This window comes from Enoplosus armatus, chromosome 11, assembly GCF_043641665.1.
Source record: "Enoplosus armatus isolate fEnoArm2 chromosome 11, fEnoArm2.hap1, whole genome shotgun sequence".
Classification (NCBI taxonomy): domain Eukaryota; kingdom Metazoa; phylum Chordata; class Actinopteri; order Centrarchiformes; family Enoplosidae; genus Enoplosus; species Enoplosus armatus.
The window spans coordinates 8,107,349-8,130,170 of NC_092190.1; the positions used below are offsets into that span (position 1 = coordinate 8,107,349).

At 43.9% G+C, this 22,822-nt stretch overlaps 1 protein-coding gene across 2 annotated transcripts in view; it reads right to left on the reverse strand.

Moving 5' to 3' along the window:
- The window catches only part of klf12b (Kruppel like factor 12b), a 34,858-nt gene extending 21,965 nt beyond the window's left edge, over positions 1 to 12,893 (reverse strand). Inside the window, exon 1 of one of the 2 annotated variants that reach the window (XM_070914896.1) lies at positions 12,835 to 12,893. The gene's annotated coding sequence lies outside the window, so the exon portion shown is untranslated. Of the gene's footprint in view, positions 1 to 12,544; positions 12,602 to 12,834 lie in introns of those variants that run through there. The other variant, XM_070914897.1, reaches the window with a different exon arrangement.
- Positions 12,894 to 22,822: the final 9,929 nt, after the last annotated feature.

A 22,822-nucleotide genomic window follows, 5' to 3' on the forward strand; every position in this document is an offset into this window, starting at 1 on the left:
AGCTAACAGCAGTGAAAGAGACCTAACACTGAGTAATGAGCTAACAGAGGGGCACTGTGTATTGAGGAGGTCACGTCGAAATACTTTGACCAGAGTCAACTGTCAAATGCTTTTGCCCCCTGGAAAGGATCATCTGCCAGTTAGTACTTCAGGATCACAAACCAAAGAGATAAACACTATGAACAAAGATTGAGTTTGAAATGAGGAGAATTTGTTCAGGGTAATAAACCAATGTGTATCCAGTATTCTCCATCACTAAATTTGGTCTGCTGGCGACAGGCTTAGGCAACCAGCAGTGTGCTGTCCATCAGCGGTATGAGGCTCTGTGTGTGGGAGATGGAGAGAGGGAGGGGGGTTAGAGGGAAACAGGGTAGATTAAGATCACCTTTCCATTTGCTGCACTCTGAAATGAAATGGCCATCCCAGGTGTGTGGGGGTGTTGCGGATGGAGAGTGGAGGGCAGTGGAGTGTTGAGGCATCTAATTTCTCTCTCCTACCCGCCCTCCCGTCCCCACCTAAATCCCTCGAATAAAAAAACAAGTAAAGGCAGCAGGTGAAGATTGAGGCCAGTCCTAGCACCAAAGAAAAAAAAGCTTGAAATATACATATTCCAGTGTCTGCTGCTCTCTTAGCTTTTCTGTTTGTGCTTATTTGTGTGTCTGTTAATGCATTTCAAAGTATGAATTGAAACTCCCACCACATTGCTGCATCTATGACTTCAGGTCCACTGTCTCCAAGTTCACTGACGGCAATCAGCTCTGTGCTGACGGAGGCGATAGCAACTACCTGAAGTGGAGGGATAAAACCAAGGCAAAACAACCCTGAACAGACTAACTGGATCAATTAGAGGTGCCAAAGCTCTCTAGAAAGCCTCTGAGACCAAATGTTGGCCTCATACACTGGTGACATCATCCACGCCTATACACACACGTGCAGATGTCCACACACACCTAAACCCAAAAAGGGTCAAAAGTAAAACATGTAAAAAGTCTAACTAGCCTACAAAACCAATCAGCAAGTGTTCAGTGACTCACTCATGACTTGATCTAACCTGTGCTGTGAGTTCATGTTCTCTCAGCACATGTGAGTGTGAAGACAGATCCTACTTAATGCTGTCTCTGGGAGTTCACTCACACAGCAGTAAAACACATTTTTTGTTTAAGTGAAAGTTAAGCTTAAACAAACTCATGAAACCAGATTTAGTATCTGGCTGTGTGTATCATCTCTCTCTCTCTCTCTCCCTCTCCCTCTCTCATGCACACATACACACAAACATCACACACCCTGAAACACACTGTAACAGACGGGCCCGCCAATGCTTCGTTCCCATGTCGAGCGCCCAGAGCAACTGGGTGCATCTGTGTCACAGAGGCTGGACCTGCTGCCACGGGCTGGGATGGAAGAGAGATGGAAGAGGGTGAGGGGAAGAGAAGGGAAGGGGAGGGGGCAATTAATTATGGGAGATACATAAATAAGTGCTAAGGAAGGTGATAGCAAGAGAAGTGAAGGTGGAGATTTGTTGAAGAGCACAGAGTTGCTGTCAGGAGCAGTGGTCAGGGAAGCAACCAAGGGGAGTTGAGGAGGTTGGGGGGGGGGTGTTTAGTGGGAAGGAGGAGGGACGGGAGTCAGAGAAGCGAGAGAGGGTAGAGAGGGGATATGGACCCGAGCCAAGGCCCGGTCGAGCGCAAAGCACACGGTGCAAGAATGCCAACAGACCCCCTCCCACCAGGTCCTCTACCAAAGAGAGGAGAGAAAGAAGAAGGGAAAGCAATAGAGGGAAACAGCGAGGAAAAACATTCCAAATGTTGCAAATCAGAAACAAATGATTAACCAGTACTATATGTCCAAATGCATAAAAAGGACAGCTGTAGGTGATGTGCGATGAGCATTTCCCGTGTTTTGCCTGTATTGAGTGCTGCTGGCCTCTTTGCCGCAACTCACTTCCCCTTTCTGTGCCCCTGGACACCCTGATGTGACACATTGGCCTGATAACCAGCCTACAACTACTAGCTCACCAGCACACTCCTCTGCTTCCTCTCTTTTGAGTCACTCAGTGCAGCAACTTTTTAGAAAAGCAGTGAAAGCTGACTACGTTCACAACATGCTCATTAGTTGCCAGGTTATAAACGCCCTACAAGAGACCATGTAAAGTAGGTCTAATATGTTTAATAAAATCATGTATCTTGTTTGCTAGTAGTGTAGACACAATAGAGCCACAGCTGAACCAAAGCTGATTTTCAATCTCAACCTCAACCTCAGTCTGCTTCATGTTAAGCTGTGTCTGTTTATGACTTCATCTTGTTGGCCTCGTTCTGGTCTTGAGAGCCCATTCAAATGGTTACAGAGTTACTTCATAAAGAGTAACTGCAACCCGGCAAATAACGGCGCTTGGTGTGGTCAAAGGTTCGACAGATTTGAACCGTCAATGCACAGGTCAGTGCTGCCCTACAAAGCCAAAAGGAATAAAAAACATATTTAGTCAAAACCAGAATCTGACTTTTTGACGTTTGTTTACTCTTTATAAAATATAATAAATATATTATGCCATAGAAATGTGTAATTTTTGACTAAAAACAAAAACAGCATGTAATATCTGTAGCAACAGTAAAATGGAGATTAAAAACCAAACCAGCCTTAACTAGTTGGAGTGCAGTCCCAGCTAGCCTTGGCAAAAACTAATTCACCAACTGACCTGTTCTGTTCTGACCTGTTTCCTGTAATTATTTTTAATCTATTTTGATGCCCCAACATCTTAGTTGAGTTTGTTGTACCACATTAATGTCAGTAACTAAATGTAATCATATAGAGAAGTGCTGCTGAAAGGTACCTAGCTTAGACGCCTTTTGGATTGCCGAAATATAGGTTGTCCAAACATAAGGGGTGATAATCATCTTCAAAAGGCATAAGGTTAAGGCTTCACAACTTATATACTTCTCACACATTTTGTCTAAGCAGCCTTCAAACTTGACAGAGTTTACAGAGTACTGCAATGCTTTTCCTCCACATAAGATCTAATAAGGAGTTAGTCTTTAAGAGGAGGAAGTGGAATGTAGAGTTGTGCTCTCACAAGAGACAGACCAAAGTCTCTCAAAATCAAATATGAGATATCCTGACTTTTAGTCTTAGTAGTATGGGTCAAACTCCAAACACATTGGATCCTACATTTCCCGTAAAGCAACCAATACAATAGTTTTTCATCTGGTAAATGTCCACATATTTCAAATTGATGTCCCAAATGTTTAACACATACATTATATTATAAATGGTGGAGCGGGTCGACTGATCACAGGGTTGGCGGTTTGAGCCCCAGCTCCTCCTGTCCACATGTCCAAGTGTCCTTAGGCAACTTTCAAGGGGGGGTCAAGGGACAGTGAACCCCAAATTGCTCCTGATGGTCAGACCAGCACCTTCTGGCTAAAATCGGTGTGCCAGTGTGTGTAAATGGGTGAATGAGAGGCAAATTGTAAAAAGCTTTGGATGAAAGCGCTACATAAATGCAACCATTTATTTACTATTTCAATTTGTCTCCAACCTCTGACGACATCATCAGGGCTTATTTTGCTTACTTGACAAAACTCCCTCCAGAGCCACAGAAGACACATAACATATCATTCCCCATGACGAGTTCAGTGACCTTTATGTGTAAAATCGGTGGAATTCCCCTTTAATTTAAGTCTAACCCTAAACAGCACATACCAGGTGAACAGTGTTGATGCTGTTTGTTTTGTGTGTGTGTGAGCAAGGTGGGGATGTGTGTTTTCCCTCAGACTTCACTCCTCGATGTACTGAGATGGACATAGTCTCTTTTTTTTCTAATCATTCCTGGCACTCTGTGAATGGTCTCAGAATTTCCATTTCATAAGCCGTATTTTCCTTGGCAGGAGCAGCAGGCGAAGTCTTTTGGATGCTTCTGGGACATTTTTGAACGGGACTCAAGAGAGCAGAGTGCTGCTACCTCGCTGCTCATAGAGGCGTGGACATCTCTAACCCCAGACAAGCACAATGGCATTAAACCACAGTTTATAAGCACTACCCTTTGAAAAGAAGTTCCCTTTAGGGTTAAAACCCCCTTAGAGATGCACTCAACTGATGCACTTTACCTCACAACACCCTGCCCTTTTCCTCTGGGAATAAATCAGTTCCACAGAGGGAAAACACAGCTTTCTTCATGAACACAGCTATTGAGCTATTATTAGACAGAATACACTTCTCATGATGCTTTCATCTCTGGGACATACAGCCAATCTTGGGGGGCTTATCAGGTCCCATCAATTTAAAGGGAATGTCATCCTCTATCTGTCTGATACTATCCAGGCTTCACTTGTTGTTGAATTTGATGTGGCGTACATGAATGACTGGGCTCCCTACTGCACTCTCACATGTAGCCTGCAATTCAAAAAACATCCACCACTGTTTCTTGAAATCACAAAACACTCACCTGTCACGAGCAACAAAATACTCTAAAGACTGCATGACCACTCTTAAAGCTGGTTGTGAGGGAGGATGTTATCGACAAAATGCTTGTCAAAAAATGCCATGTACAGGAAAAAAATAAGCATTTTTAGACTGAGACAAGACTGACCATGTGCACAGGCTGAATGGAGATGGCAATGGGTGAGTATTGATTTGATTGATCCGTACATCAGAATACAAATCAATCTCCATTGTGGAAAACCTCAAAAAAACGCACATTTGTGACCCAGTTCAGAAACAGAAACAAACACATTGTGGGACTCTTCATAGACCACAGACCTTTCCATTTAAAGATTTAAATGGCCTATTTTATAGTGGACAGCAATGCAGAATGGGTTCCATGTAATGTGCCTGGATTCAGTGGGTGTGATACAGTATCTGTACGTGGAAATGGGCTCAGCAACAATGCCAAATTTTTTTTACTGCAGCACAATGACCTCATTATGTAAGTTCCCGTACACGTCTCATACAAAAATGTTATCCTTCATATACAGCATATTGTCTAATAGACAGCAAATTCTCTATGCTGCACGAGCAATGACTGACGAGTCAGATGGGTAAAACAGGGGTGTGTGAGTGAGTGTGTGTGTGTGTGTGTGAGAAAGAGCAATGAAATCATGTTCTCGCCTGAGCTAGAGAGCACAGCACCTGGGAGGAAACCAGCTCCATTTATAGAGTTGATACCCATGTAAATACACGGACAACACACACACACACACACACACACACACACACACACACACACACACAAAATAATACACATTCGCACACTAGCACGGCCCACGGAAGTTCCCATATTCTGGTGGATTGCCCTTGGGTCCTTGCTATTTCTGCCAGGGGCAGGGGGGATCCTGTGTCAGTAATCCTGTCGGGATGAGGGGGATGAGGTTGCCGGATGCAGCTCAAGTCCACTGCCTTCACTAGCACACACACATACACACACACACACACACACGCGTACACGTAATTTGTAGGAACACTTTGCTGAATGGACACTACATACAGCACTACAACTGTGTCAGTGTGTTTACACAAGACAATAAATGTACATGTTTTTAATAAAAGGTGCTCAAACAGCAGGCGGAAACACAGCTAAACATGCTGAATAGAAAAAGCTCACATACTGTCATTGTCAGCCCAAACACAGCTATTTAAACCAAGCAGATGACATGTTGACATGATGAAATGTAAGTCGTGTCAGTAATAATACGTTAACCAGACATGTCTCTTAAAATGTTGAATGTTAGGATAAAAAAACTCAACACCGTGCATTTCTTTATCAGCCCGTCTGAAATATCAGTTTTTAATAGGACTAAAGGGAAATCTTTTGTGAATTTTCTAATTCTTTTGTGACTTTTTGTCTTTGTGAAAGCTCTCCACCTCCGCCAATACCACCTCCGTCCTTTCTAAGGTCTTGTGAAACAGCGGGAAATGAAGAAGCTACTTATTCTGAGAGGAAACACTCAAAGCGAAAAAGGAGAGTCGGTCGCTGTCTGGTTCGTCTGTGTCTCCGTCTGTGTGTCAAATGCACTTTTTATGAAGCTGACTTCCTGAGCCCCAGCTCTCTTCTACAATCTGGCTACCACATACACACACACACACGCACACACACACACACACACACACAAACCTTGTGACCTCTGCCTGCACCCACGATGAACCATATTTTTATCTTAGATTAAGAGACAGACACACACACAACTCTGTCTCTCAATATTGCAGCTCTGCTCCTGAAAGAAGAATAAAGATGCCCATTCAACACAAACAGCCACCCACACACACCTACACGCACACACCAAAAACACGCACAAATACGCACACACACACTCCTCCACAGTGCTCCAGAGAGAGGTAAACAGAAGAGTCTGACATCCTCTTGCATCATGTGCCTCAAATGCAGCAGAGAAACAGCTAAACAAGCTGTGACCGTGACAGCGCTAAAGTGAGGTGGCATTACTCAAGTGAGCTTCGACTTAGAAGTCAAAGCAATTTGTGACACCATTCGAGACAATTTATGTTCAATTGAAGATCATTTTGATGTAATCATGAGAAAGAATAAGTTAAATATTCTGTGTGAGGATGCCAAACCACAAACAGATGCCACAAAACAGCTCCTAAAGAGCCAATACACTATGAGGTCTTCTTGCTTCAACATAATCGGGTGACCTCTCTGGAACACCCTTCACACACACACACACACACACACACACACACACCCCCCTCAGTAAATGCAGTAGGGTCAGTGGCTGTGCATCTAAAATAGCCTCTGACATAAAAACCTCACTTGTACCAAAGGAGGGGGGGAGGTGGAGCCGAGCAAACCAGGATAAACGTGTGGAGCAAGCGGCACAACCTTTCAAGATACTGAAGGTACTGCAATATTCTTTGCATGTTTATGGTGGTTTACACAGTGCAGGGCTGCACTGTATGTGTGCCTGAGAGAGAGGAAGATAGAGAAAAAAGAGGTTAGCTCCAGTGAATCAATAAAAAATGCACTCAGTGACTCTTGTTCTCGTCTCTTATTTACTCTCAGTGCACAGGTCCTGGGTTGAGGTGACCAAACTGCAGTACTTAATAATCATCTCAAACTGACAGAGGTGCATCGTGGGCACAGTCCTGTACAATATTCACAGTAAATAAAAGGACAGGAAAACCTGTGAATATTTCCTTACGAATAGCTACAGTGTAAGGAAACCACTACAAAGTGGAGAAAGTATTGTAGACAGTCTGTTATATATATTCATTATGGATGTATAAGCGAATGAATCATGACATCACTGCGCCTCTCATGCAAAGGTTATAGCTGAATTTCTATATACTGAAGCAGTGGGTCAGAGTGAAGCCCTGCTCTCATCTCTTGCCCTAACAGAGAGGTGGGATGCATTAGATTAGCATCCTCACAATAACCTGCATCCTTCCCACTACCACCAAAAACCACCCACATACTCTCATTTCCTCCCCTCCCCAAGGGATGACAGTACATTCCTGCCCTAATGGGGGGGTTCTTTGAGTAGGCTACTGCCTTTTATCCCCCGAGGCTCTGATAGTGTGTGCTTGTGTTACAACATGTATGTCTGAATGTGTGTGTGAGCGATCCCCCTTCCCCCAACATATGCACTGTGTACATACCACTCACAATACGCTTGTCTGACTGAATGCACATGTGCACTCACATGCACTCTCATAGATCGACCTAGATGTTTTACAATAACTGTACAATGCAAGCATGCAGAGGCACCGACACACTGACTCATCTACAGTATCTACTGTAAACAAGTCACACAGAAATAATATCTGCTCAAACACTTAAACACACTCTCTTATTATTTTTTCACTTTTCAACCCGTGCCCTTTTTTTCCTCACTCGCTCTCTCATGTGATACAAACAAAGTGAAGCATGCAGGCATATACGCAGACACACACGAGCATTTCACTTAGTGTTTAATAGTCTTGCAGAGTCCTCTTGATGCAGCATCACGAAGCATCTACCCTATCTAACCTCACTTTGTGCTGACACAGCCAAATCCAGCCCAAACGCACAGCACATGGAAACAGACAATAAGGGACCAACCAAAACATTCCAACACACTGACACTTGTTACATTAAATGCGTGCGCAGTTATTTTCAATCACAAGCTTTTTCCCCCTGGTTTGACCCATTCCAGCTCTCCAACACCACTCAATAAAAGCCAGCAGCTGTGTTTACCTCTATTACTCATCACGACTTCACTTCGATTCTTTTTCCTCTCTTTTTCAACTGATGCTGTGCCATGCTGATACCTGGTTGGAGCAGCTAATTGAGAGGAGTTACGGTCCATAGCAAGAACCTCCATTCGGTTGTGTTAAAGCCAAAGAGCCTGTGGAATGCCACAGGCACCCCAAATGGATTCCACATGTTGTTTGCATAATTTCCTCCCCTAACAGTTGACCTACAGTACAACTGGAAACAAAGTTCACTGTGATCTGTGCAGCATCCTTACGCAGGTCTGCTGAAGCCATCTGCACTGAGGCTAGAGAGATGCAGCTCCCCAAAGATTCTATAAAGGGAAACTCTTCCTGTAAAGCAAGCTCAAAAAGGGTCCAAAACACTCAGAAAATGCTGACTTTGAATGCTCCACCATCCTCTTTTCTTGGCTTCCTTTCTTTTCTCCTTCCTCCTGTTCACCAACCATATTTGGCCAAAGTAAAACACACACTGGGTTGAAAGGGGGAACATCACCACAGATAGACAGGCCTTCCATTGACATACCTTTCCATCCTAGCCATGGAAACATGTCGAGCAACGTTAAATCAGAGTCTGGGGGCAAGCTCTGCTAAATGAGTCACTTCCAGTAAGCACTAAGTGTGCTACTCTAGAGATGGTGTCATAACTAGAAAAAAAAAAACTTGGATCAACCCGCTGGTCCGGCTACATCATGTTAAATTTCTGCCTCCTTTAAGTCTGTTTGTTGTTTTATGGCAGTTTTTCTTCCTATCTGAAGATAAGCTTGTGTGCTCTAGAGAGGCTTCAAACAATAACAGCCTCCTTATAAGTATTCAACAGAATAGCAAAAATTCACCCATGTTGGATTGTAGTTTTTTCTGTTTGTGTTCACTATTTAGACTATCAACCTCAGAGTCACTGGCTGTTGCACAATACTTTCCGTTCTCTCTCTCTCTCTCTCTCTCTCTCTCTCTCTGTCTCTCTTTCTCTCTCTCTCAGTCACAAAACACACATGCTCTTGCACTCCGTGTACACCCTTAACTCAATTTTGGTAAACAAACATGGGCTGGACACTGGGGTCAAAGGTTGAATCCACAAGAGAAATCGCAATGGGAGAGAACATTTTGTCATCTTCTGATATGGTGAAATAACAGCACGGGGAGTTCAGCTCACAGCCATCACTTATTAATATTAATCCTTAATCCTTAATTTCTCACACAGCAAGTTCAACATAACTACCAACGCATGTCTCGCTATTCTGAATGAAATCTGCAGATGTTTTGGGTGTTTAACGCTCCCTCTCCATGACCTTTTTGTCCTGTCAATTTAGTTACATCTATCAATATACAAAGTCACCCATCTATTTGGGTGCAGTCTGTCTCACACATTGCATATGCATGCCCTTGACATGCTGGTCTATTGTAAGAGCCTGTGTGTGTGTGTGTGTGTGTGTGTGTCATTGTGCATGCGTTTCAGGGCATATGGCAGTCTCCTGCAGCTAAAAAATCTGGGGTTTGACGCAACGCCGTCTCTATGACCATGGGCCACAGGATATTCCACAATGCACCTTTAGCATATCCGACCTCTATAATCTGCCTCACTCCTCTTTGGCCATGGCTCACAGTCAGGGACCCAAATGAATCCAGCCATATAGTGCACTGCAGTCTATCTGCAATCAATGGCGATACACTCCATAACACCCACCTGGATCAATGGTACAGCAGTCAGTCAATATGCCAGCAGTTAACCCAGCTGATTAGGGCTAATACAGGGAATTTCACATCTCCCTGAGTAAGACAGTGAGCCTTGTTAGATTGCACATACTGGAGCACAGCGCTTCTTCCTGAAAGATTCAATCTGTCAACATGCGCTCAATTTTATGTGTTGTGATCTGTGGCAGACAGATGATGCCTTTAGTGGAGGAATCCTGCCACGCAATTAAATGCTCTGGGCAGAGCGGTGTTGATGGACAGATAGAGTCTATCCGTTGGTGATTGGCTTTTTAATTGACTCCCCCCACCTGCAATGATCTCTATCATAATCCCTTGGACCGTGTCTTGGGTTGGGGGGGGGGTGCATTGAAGGAAAAGTGGCAGTAGCAGCTTGATGCAGTTAAGGGGGAAAATAACTAGGAAAAATGCTGTGAGAAGATAGCAGCTGGAGATGGAAGTTACAAAGCACTTTGCTGATTCAAAGATTCCTAGTCGCTCATTTGCAGTCACTGACTGTGTATTTTGTTCTGTTTTCAAAGATAACCGATTGCATCATTGTTTAACTGAATTTTAGCACTTACATCAGTAAGTGAACACATCACCGTTCATACTGCTGAGACATTTTCAGTTCAATGGTATGGACCGTCTTAGCTGGCTCTGTTGCTGGTTCAAGCCATTATGTTCAGTTCAGCACAAAATGAGCGAGTCATCATATAAACATTGTTTCTGTTGCTTTCGTGGTCTTTCAATATGCTTCTAAGAGACGTACTGTGTATCACAACTGAGCTGAAAACAATGCTTTCGGGCACCAGCGAGGGGAGCTCCACTGCTAAAAGCCACTGATTCCTTAAGTGACAGTGATGAATCAATATAATCCGTTCAGTTTGAAGATTCAGTGTTAAAAAATTTGTTCGTACATGTGTTGAACGCCCCTGATAGCAGTTTCACTACCCAGTGCTAACTATGACACCTCAACTACAGACATGTGGCTCAATGTTGCAGCAATTAACATTAAGAGTACTCTTCAACACTTTATCATATGGTCATGAATATCCCCATCATAAAAATACCCTACAGAATTATAATATTATTTTCAGGTAATATCACCCCCTCCTAACAGCAACCTTTATTGATTTGTTCATCAATCGCAGGAAATATTTGTCTGTTGCCTGTTCTGCTTCAGAGCTCCAGTGTGATTCTTCTTCGCTGTCCATGCACAGTGTAAGAGTCTTCTCTACATGTGCGGTAATATCAGCCTGCTTATTCATGCACAGGGAGAAGGGCCCTTTGTAAATGGATTTAAGTGAGAGTTTAAATGGACACTAATCTCCCTCGCTGAACATCCGTGAGCTGCAGGGGGTCTCATCCATACACACCCATGACCCAACCCCCCTTCTTTTTTATTTTTATTTTTTTGGTGGATGAGACCCCCACTTAAACACCCCCTACCGCTGTCAAACAGTTAAAGGCAAGGCAGGGCCTCTCCACAACGTGGGGGTAAAGTCACAGAGGTCAGTGCTCAGTTTCCACATCAAACCCAGGAGCAGAGGCCAGAGTCTCATCCCCCTCCCACTCTTCTCCCTCCCTCCTGCTCTCTCTTGCTCCAGCCCTCCCCTCCTCTTGCCGCCACCCCACCACCACCACCACCACCACCACACACACCCTCCTCCTCCCCCTTCCTGGATGTACAAATGCCTTTGCTGTCAGCTCTGCCCTGGTCCCCTGTAATTGAAAATAACAGCCAAGGGCCAGCCCCCGGCCACTCTCCCCAACCTGGTGGCTCTCTGCCTCTCTGACAGCCACCCATCAATACCAATGACTATTACCCTGGAAGTGAGAGCGCTGCCGATGACATCCAAGACACCACCCCTGCAACACTCCCACACACACACACACACACACACACACACACATACACACACACACACCTCCCCCCCCAGTGTCCTTCCTCCGCTACCCGAGCCTCCTAATGTTTAACCCGTTGCTAACAGCCTCATTTCTCTGTCTCTAAGCTGCTACAGTAGGCAACGGTAGGCAAACAAGCCTAGTCTCACACACACCACAATGCTTCACACAAATGCACACACACACACAACTCTCTTAAGGCCTGCACAAAACTCTTGACAAGCAGCAAACTTTTTTCCAATGAGAAGTGCTGAGAGAGAGTTTAGTGCGGTGCTGTCTCACTTCTCTTCTGTCTTATATTTCCCCACCAAGACATTCAGTCAGTATTATTCTACAACACTGCTGCACTGCAAAGCTGATGTGTTGTGAAGTTGCTTTAGAGGTAAATAAGTGAGACACAAGAGATTTCACAACTCGTGCCGGCACTGTGAAGTCAGGATGTTGCTCACGCCCATGGTCATTCAGTGTATAATCACTTTTCCCCCCCCTCTGTTGTCATGACAGCTTGTGAATTTACATTGGGAATAAGTGTTACATGTCCAGTCAGCACCACACAGGGTCTCTTGTTTTCCCACCCCCCGCTGACAGACACCAAACACAATGCCATAGGTGATCTGAGCTGTCATCTGCTTTGACAGAGAAATGACAGCTGAACGAGACGCACTGAACACAAGCACAAAGCCCGGCAACGTGACAAATGAAGCACACAACAGCAGCCAGCAGAGGAACAGGACGAAAGAAATGCACAGACCTTGTCAGAAGCTGCAGAGCCGTGGAGACCAAGAGACTGTTTTCCTTTCTACAGTCCTCTCTGTCTCCTCTCCTCCTCTCCCTCTCCTCTTCTCTCCTCTCACTCTGCCTGTATGTATGTGTGTGTGTGTGTGTGTATGTGTGTGTGTGTGTGTGCATGTGTGTGAGTGAGTGTGAGTGTATGTGAGTGAGCAGCTCCCTCCCCTTCTGCCTCTCAGCTGCTCAGCTCAGGCAGTTCTCAGGAAATGAATGGGAGCGCACAGAGAACTGTTGTACTTGCAAATGACTTACCCCGAGTCACATGATCCGCTAAATGTAGGGTGGGCCGGTGGGTGGAGGCTTCATAAGCAAAGGGAAGACAATATACTCTAAGCTTTAACAGCATGCATCGAATTACACGGGGCCCCTCCGGGGAGGTTTCCGACGCGTCCGCTCTCAGCCAGCCCGAACTCCCTCACTACCCCTCCCGGAGCGCAGCGGAGAGCCCCGGGCTGGGGGTGAGCACCGGAGCACCTCCCCGTTTAAAGGGGACGGAGAGGAAAGGTGTACGCGAAGAAGAGACAGTTCATTATTTTAACTGTTTTCATTTACAACTAAACATTATTTAGTAGTATTAATTAATAGTAGTTTATTTGAGGATCAATCATTTGATAATAATTGATAAGCGTGAATGTCGAATGTCTTCGTTAATAGTTACTTTAAATAAACTTACATTGTTTAAAATACTTTAATAAAAACATTTTATAAAGTATTTTATTTACATTAGAGCTGAAAGGAGTAGTTGATTAATCCATTAGTCCATCAGAAAATTAGTTGGAAACTCTTGATACTCGATGAATCCATTAATTGAAGAAATAATTGATTGATCGATAATGCAAATACTTTCCACAGTTCAGGTAGGCTTTTCACCAATATATATGAAATACTTTGATCTGTAGATGAAAAATGATTTGATTTAAAAATATGTATCTTTTAATGATTAGAATATAGGTCTAGTACTTTTTTTTACGCCTATGTTTACAAACATCACAGCTGTAACAAACCTCTATTAACAACACTGACAAAAAGCATTAAATAATGAATATACTAGGGTGGAAACCAACCTGTTATCATTTTTTATTAGAGATTAATAAAATATTTAGTTAATTATTGATTATTATTATTATTTTCTTGATTAATCGTTTGCTCTTTAAAACGTCAGAAATAGTGCATCAAAGTTGATGTTGTTTTGTTCGACCACAGTCCAAAACCCAAAGATATTCAATTTACTTTATGAAAAGCAAAATTCACGTCTGAGAAGTCGGAAGCAGTGCATTTAGGGCATTTTTGCATTAAAAAAATTACCCCAACATTCAATCGAAATTGCTGCTTGACGAGTAATCAACAAATCAACTAATCATTTCAGCTCTAATAGACTGAATTGTATGAATAATAGAGTTACTATTTCTCTACTCTCTATTGGCTTTTAGTTTCTATTCCTACAGCAAAACAGCACATTTCTGCCTGCTGTTTAAGTGACCAGCCTTGAATAACATGGAGGAACATTTCCCCATAATGACTGCTTTTAAATTCTCTTCTGTACAGTGCCTGAGCCACTCTGCCCATGTCAGTTCTCATCTCGGTGTTCTCTGGCTTGATGAAAGGTATCCCTGTGGTATGAGAGGCTGATGCTGATGCTGCTCAGCGCCCACAGCCAGAGTCCCCTGGGAGCTCTAATTAAGGTAAAGGAAGCAGGACTCATCTGCATGGCTGATGGAGCTCGTACCACTTCATCATGGAGCTCGAGAAGCATGATTGAGTGAGCCAGAGATGATAGAGAGAGAGAGAGAGACAGAGAGGGAAAAAGAGACTATTTACAGTAGTAGAGTGAGCCTGGTCCAACTGCTACCCGCTTAATATTCATTCTGTTTCACGTCAGATACTGTATGTCTTCTGTTTGCAATGAATGGAGGATAAAATGGTTGGGTGGAGACGAGAGGATGGAACGAAAGGACGAGATTAATAAGGTTGGATAGGCAGGATAGAGGGATGGTCTGGTGGTTGTGTGCGGGTGAATTAAGAAGTGTATTTTGTGGCTGCCTGGATAGGAGGGGCTCTAGGTGTCCAATGGGAAGAGGGGTTGGTTGAATGAATGGATGAATGGATGGATAGAATAATGGAGAGGAGGGATGATCTGGCCGTGGTGTAAATTCTAATGGGATATAATTGCAGACTACAAAACCATTCAGCTATAGAGGGGTGGCTCAATCTTGGTGTTTTTTTAAACATGTTGATAAAGAGTTGTAATATGTGCATGTAAAGCTTTTATGATTTTACATATCTTTATCTAAAGATTTGTTTGAATACATTCTAAAAACTATATTATAGCTGATACCAGTGAATTTAAATTAGTTTCACCCTTATTTTTATTGAATAGGGTGAAGTAAGGTTCTGTTATACAATTTCTATCCTCAGTAAAAAGCTTTTCTGTGTGTGGTTTCCATGACACCTACAATACCCAGCCACCTACCAACCAATCACATCATAAGAGCAGCTCTTAGGGTGGGAAAAAAACACAGCTAGACTTGAACAAAATTGAACTGTCGTTGAACGCACAGCTAAATGCTCACTACATTTTTTTAGTTTTAGTTTTAATGCTTGAATGGTCAGTACACAAATCCTTTCATAACAAGATGACACGCAAACAGTTTTTCTTAGAAATGAGCAGATGTAAGGCGAACATGTTGCAAACAAAATAAATAATATGGCAAAAGTGAGGCACAAAAACTCAATAATGTGACATATTGCGGACAAACAGAAGGTGACATGCAACTGAAGCTGTGTGAGAATATGAACATGTTGTTTTGGTTGCAAAATGCTATCAAATTTCCTCCACTGTCATTCTCTTCTCAGCATAAACTGACCTACCTGCCATCCAATTACCTGTTGTTTCAAGCAATCAGTGACTCTGCACAAAGCTGCACAATTACATAAAACCACAAACACAAAATTCAAATTACATATTCATCTCATGGTCTCCAGTACATCGATACATGAGAATGGTCAGTTACAGATTAATATGAAATTACCAATCTCAGATAAAAATTCTGATTTGCGTGATTGGGAGGGCTGGCTTGTTAATAGGCGCTTTGAAGGCTCCGTGTGTGATGGAACACTAATGTAATATCAGCCATAAGGCCCGGTGATGATCCTTATAATGACGTCCTGAGGAGCTCTTTCAAATGAAATCCTCGCTGTGTAACTGGTGCCCCAGGAGTCCTGGCATGTGTTGAAGGAAGGCAGGCAGAATGGAGCGCAAACAGGCGCTTCAAGGGAGGTGGAAGAGGGAGGAGTATGGGCGGAAAAAGGGGGGAAGAAGCTACAGAGTTCTGTTGAGGAGAGTTTAAAGAGGAGGAAAAAAGAGAGAGGATGATCGGAGATGGTCTGAGGGACATGGGGGAGGGGTCACAGAAGGGATAGAGCAGGCATGGGAAGGAATGTATCTGAAGGGGGTCGGATGCTCGAGTCAGAGCTCCCAGCTTCATCCTGGTGCCCCCAGTAGGGCTTATTAAACACCTGAGACACAAGCACCTCTCTGAAGGCTACACCAACTCCAGACAGGTTGCTAATGCGTCACCCTGGGGTGGGAGCAGTTCAAAGACAGCGTGGGTGTCTGGGGGGATCATTTGTGGAGCGGCATAATAAGCTGTAAGACATCAAGAAGAGCATTATCATTACACACTTCCCCCTTGCATCATCTGACCCAATCTCATCAAATTATTGTAACACCATTCATCATTTAGTCACACGCTACAAAATTTCTACACTGAGGGGGCGAGCATTCTTACTGTGCAAAGGAAGCCGGTATTTGTCTAAGCAAAAAAATCTGTGTGTGTGTGTTGTGAAATGCTATGAGTGAGCGATGTAATGCTCCCTTCCTGTTGTCTCTGGCTGAACTTTAGACTCTGGACTGAAAGAACAGAAAATGCCAGACGAGGAAGTAGGGAGCAGAGAAGCTAAACATAACCTGTTACTGCATAGTCGGTGTGTGTGTCTGTGTGTGTGTGTGTGGGGTGAAATTTACAGAACATGAATAAAAAATGTTGTCACAAGCTGAAGACTTCATTAAATTCATCAGGGAGTGAAACAATTAATTAAAAAATTGCTGGTGGGTGCCTGTTTTTGTGCTTCAGATATTGTTGGTTGCATTATAATTCTCTATTCCCCTGTAAATAGTTTAGATTGTTATCTCCTGTTATATTATCTTAAGTACTGTATCCATTTTATTCCTGTTTGACACAGACTTTCCATGACCTACCTTCATTAATTCATAACTCTATGTCTTCACTGCATGATTAACAGGAAATGAACTGTATATCGAGTGTATACAACACACTAAGAATGATGGCCTGTCCTTTTACATACTGATAATGTTGCACAACATCTCTGGTTTTTAATGAATTGAACATAAGGATTGCCTTCCTCCTTTTATTTTTTTCACACATACAGTATGTATGTGCAGCTGATTCAGACAGGCCGCTCCTCATATGGTGCAATGCCTTCAGGACTTTGAGATAATTCAGTGAAATTTGGCTGGTTTGTCTCAATAGAACTGAGGGTTTGGACATGGAAGTGGACACCGTGCATCTAAGTCAAGTAATATTCTGCTATATGGATATTATAATAATGAACACTGGTGAAGACAGCTATAAGGAGTAAATTATTGATTCATACATACACTCATACATCTATTTATTCATGTGCATCTGTCATCAACTAATAGATTCCAAGTATGCAGCACTGTATGGTCTGTGACATTGGCTGGTTCACTACTGACAGACCAAAATATCTGAAATGATCGTGTGCTTAAAAATAAAACACACTATTGGAGTGTAACACTTTACAAGCATCATTTAGACACGTTTCTATGGGCTATCATGTTCCACTATGTAACATCATAATAAGTGATGATGGGGCTGCAAGTCCGATAGAGAAGATTGTGACAAATGAAAGGAGACAGAAGAGAAAATAAAAACCAGCAATGAGAGTGACCATGAGAAATCCAGAAGAAAGGTAACATAGAGAAATGGAGCGTTAGGACATCTGCTTGCTCAGGGGGCCTCCCCTGGTCCAGTGGCTATGCATGCATGCGTGTGTGTGTGTGTGTGCGTGCGGGTGTGTTTGTCCAGGCGTCAGTACACCTGCACAGACTGAGTGGGTTGGCTCAGTGGGTTGGCTCAGTGGGTTGGCTCAGTGGGCTGGCGTGGAGCTCCGTGGATCCCCCTCCAGGCCAGCTCTCTGTCAGGCCCTGCCAAGGTCAGCCTCCTGCCAGGGGGAGGGGGCGGGGGCGGGGAGGGGGAACGCTTAAGCGTGACCACCAGGGCTTCAGCACACTGTGTCTAATAGCAACCGCAAAGCTCTTGCACACACAAACACTCCTAGAATGAACTTTAACACCAATACAGAGACACACAATAAAGTTGCAAAAAGCAAACGCTGATAGACATAGGGACATATTCAAGAAAGGGGGTGCCTATAGCTCTCACATTTTTTTCTCTGCAAATAAGATAAGACAAAAGAAAAGGTACAAAGAGACGGAAATAGTTTGGATTAGCTGATGAAGTAACTATAGCTCCTGAGCTTAAGAGGATGACAGGGTAGCTAGGAAAGTAACAAGGAGACCTGTGTGTTTTAAAACTGCTAGCTCCGTATTATGTCCATTCCATAGCTATCCATTACCTGGATCATCTTACCGGGTGGCTAGACCCAGGCCGGCAAAGCCATCCTAACATACCTGAGTCACTTGTGTACACACAAGAAGTGCTGCAAGAAAGACAAACGTGAAAAAGTTGTGATTAAAATATCAAGCATCAACGAAACCACCAAGTGAAAATGCAACACCTTCATACCTACATGGGGAAGGTTCACTATGGTGGCAACTTGAGCCAAACCTTTAAAGGTGTGATGATGAGAATATCAACTTTTCAATTAAATTCAAAGGAATTTATTGGCATGAAAATTTCAAAAACAATGTTGCCAAAAGCATCAAAATACAAGTACAATTCACATTCAATGCATCAATGTTCTGCTTCACTCTAGTTTCAACCAGAAGATACAGTGAGCAGTGGCTGAGAGATAAGCCTCCTTACATGGCAATGGAGACACCTGAATTGTATGGCAGCATTGAAGCAATTATCCACTGCCACTCCTCCACATCCCCCCTCTGCTGTCAGGCCTGTCATCAACACCGTTGTGTGTGTGGATCAGGGGCTGATCAGCCACCAGAGCCCTCTGCGTTGCTCTTTTGTTGCTCTTTTCCCAGCCAGCAGCCCTTTGGTTTTGTGGCAACGAGACCTCGTGTTGTTCCCCTTTGGCAGCTCGACCCCTCCCAGATGCCCCCCCCTCCCTCACCTCCTTCTCCCTCACCTCCCTCCACTCCCCTCCCAGGCGTTGGGTAGAGAGGGAACAGCCAGTGCTCTCCAAACACAAGGACAGAAGCTGCCAGCAGGTAGCCATGGCAACAGCTTCTCTCTCACCCGCCACTTCCCCGCTCGGTAAAAGGGAGTGTGGAAAATTGCAGGGCCCCTCTCTCCTCTCTACGCTCTCACACAGCCCAAATTAGACGGGTCACAGTGTTTTTCTGGCACCCGTTTAAATAATCATAGAGATGGATGTGCGTAGAGGGAGAAGGAGGAAGAAAGAGAGGTGAGGCGGGGGCACGCCAAGGAAGTAGAATGGGGGTGTTAATCAAAAAGACGCAGATTGCTGCACAACAAATGATTTTTTTTACCAGACATAAGACTGTGGTGGGTGGAGACAAGGATGCTTGAGATATTTGCAAGCCATGGTACAGAACTTATCTCGCTAATGCAAGTGCAGGAGGGAAGGCTCAAGTCGTAATAATTTCAATTGCTGTGTCTCAGTGAGAGGATGTGAAATGTCTGGAAGACAAATCAATTCCTTCTTCCAACCTCGCTGTTAATGTGATTTTGAAGGTTCGTTTCCAGATCCATTTCTGTAACTTGTAGTTTAGTGTCTGAAACATCAGCACAAAGTACATGAACAGTAGTGCTTATCCAGACCTCTTCAACTCTCATTTGCTCGTACATGGCCTCTGGCAGATATACTGTACAGCACAGGTCTTACACATTTTTTGTTGCGCATATGTTTCTATACACTTCTGCAGCGGGCTGATGTAAAGCACTTGGTGCCCTTCTGAAAGTTTATGTATTCCACGAAGAGGTGCTGATATTAAGAACAAGGAGTTGTATGATGGAAAACCCAGAAATGTTTTCTTTTCATGAGCTGCAGCCACGGGCCTGCTCTGGCTTAATAGCACGCTGGCTTTTGAAAATAATTCAACCCTGCTTATTTTCTACTTGATTTACTCTGTGCAAGCCTTCCCTCATCAGGCCAGGGTTTTGATATTAAGCCAAAATAAATCAGTTTCCCTTTTCAGCGATATGTTGAGCCTGCACCAGCAGCAGAAAGAAAACTTTAGAGTACAGCCACGGGATTACATCACAGCCAAACAATGTCTATTTTTACCTCAGCTAAAGTTTTTCTTACTTCCAGGAATTTCCAAAACAGGAGAAATGTGAAAGATTGAGCACAGTGCTGTAAAAATTAAATTAAACTGCAGCCGTAAAAGCAGGGTCAAAAGAGGGATTAAACATTGTCCAGGGTTGTTTGGAATTGCTATCTAAGGGGGTTAGGAGTCTTTGTAAAGGTTCCAGGTTTCTGTCTCAGAAGGTTTTCTTGCTGAAAAAGCTGTAATATATTGACATATACACTAACACTCTAATAACAATACATCTAACTTGAAATAGTATAATTGAATTACAGTCTACAGTATGTTGGCCCTTTATGATATGTGAAAGTGTGAGAAACCTTTCAGTGAATGCTCTCTCTTTAACATTCTGTAAGTTTGACTGTTTTATGGTTTTAATAAGAAGATGCCTCATGAATAATTAATAAAATGCAGAAGTAAATACATTACGCCATTAGAAGGATGTTTTCATCAAGTGGACATGGTGTTTGTATTAGTCAAGCAACAGACAGCTGCAAGCTTAGCGTATCTAAGTTGAATGGTGTAAAAGGTGACAGAGTCTGAATGAGAGGTCACCGACATGATGTTCAGGTGCTGTCCCCCGAACCTCTCAGAGATTCAAAATCATGTCTGTGTGTGTGTGTGTATGTGTGTATGTGTGTAAGGGGGGGGGGGGGGGGGGGGGTGAATGGGTGTGAATGTGTGTGTGCTCTCACAAGCTTGTTTGACTTCCCCACATTGATACCAGATGGCCCTTCCCGTCATGGCCAATGGAGGAATTCAGCTGGCAGGACCCCTTCTTGTTCATGGTCAGTGTGTGGGTGTGTGTATGTATGTGTGTGTGCGTGTGTGTCCCTCCCTGTGCCCCTCCTCTCTCACCACACACTGACCTATTTGTATTCTGGGCAGAGCAGATGAGGCTCCAGGCCCGTTGCCCTGCTCCCCTCTAGCCTGTCCCCCCGGGAGGGCATCTGTGGGTCTGCGCTGGGCAGATAGGGCAGACCCATCATGGCAACACTTTAAAGACCACCTCACTGGTCCACAGAGAGGGAATTTGTTTGGATTTTGGGTGTGTGGGCCTCTGTGTTGGCCTGCTGAGATGTCCCTCCTTCCATTTCTTTGTCTCAAGCAGTGTTGTTTCTTGCTCTGACCAGAATTCTGCTAACAAAAGAAATCACCTGACTCCAATAGCCTGAAAAAGTCACGGGCAAGTTGTAATGATTACTCAGGAAATCATGATGACAATTCATTGTATGGTAACACATCTACTGTAACTTAGATGTTTTCTGCAATAAAGGAAGCCTTTAAAATGAACTGATAATTGCCAGTGGGAGTTGTTGAGACTCTCCATCTCACACTGATTAGTCACTCAGAAAGGGCATGTCTCCATCCTCTCCAAGACGGTGCATGGTCAGCCCATATGTGTTCTGTGTGAGTGTGTGTTTCAATTGAAACTTAGATGGGCTCATTTGAAATCACCCAAGCATCTCTGATGGACCCCTATTTTCAACCCCCACCTCCTCTCCACATCCATTCACCCTACAAACATTATTTGTTGATTTGCAGTAACACACATACACCCAGAAACACACACTCATACTGCAAAAGTGTGTATGTGTAGAAGTGTATGCACACACACGCGCGCGCGCACACAAGCGTGCGCACACACAGACGGGGGTGCCGAGCCATAAAGGAATGCAGAGCGGTATAATCACAGCATCATCAGCTCTGTCCTCAGAGAGAGCGGGCCAATAATGCCCCTCTAATTGAATAACTTATCCACAGCTATTTCCCAGGGGGCCGAGCTGCAAGGCACAGTCGCAGAGAGAGGGGGGCAGATGGCGCTGAACAGAGCAGATCAGCATCCTCCAAGTACCACAATGAAAGGTGGAGTTAGACAAACACATATAATCACTCAGTGTAGTGCATTCTCGCACACAGGCAGCAACTTTATTGTCCTTTTCATTTCATATTTCCAAGAATTGACAAATATAGCAACATAAATTGTATACATGCACTTCAAACAAGAACCACTGTATCTGATGAATAACCAAGCACTGAAACTTCTCTCTCTATCAAAGTACATAGCTCAGCCTTTGTTTCCCTTTTCTCTTTCAGCATTGTTGAATCTCCCTGTGTATGTCGACGAGAGCAGGGCTCCTCTCTTATGTGAGGCTGAAAAGCCTGCTATATCCCCAAGCCAGAGGGTGAGGATAATTCCCCTTAAGACCTCCCAAATTCTGGCTCCGTGTTCATCCACCCTTGGGCTAACTACAGGGGGTAACTATACATTCTGTTTCCTTTTCTCCCATCAGACAGCATGCCGCCCTGGGAGAGAACACACACATGCTGTACATAATACCTTCCAAGTAAGCATTGCTGCGTTAGGATCATTACATCCCCCTGATATTCAGCCGCTGTGGAAATTGGCCAATCATACAGTACTACAATCTTACAGTATGTACAGTAAGGTGGTTCTGAGTTCATTAGGAACACTGCCGCATGCCAAAACCTCATGTTGCCAGTTTGATTGAACCGAGATCTCGAGTCCTGATGATTCAGTGGGGGTTTTTTTGTGGAGGCTAACTAGCTGAACTCCTCTCTGGTGAGCTGTACCTGATCAGCACTCATGATGTTTACCCAGGTCGATACCTTTATGCCCACAAGCATAGTTGAAGTCAATGGAATTTTTATTAGGAAACAATAATGGGGGGTGGGGGTATGTTGGGGTGAGGTGGAGTTAGAGAAAGA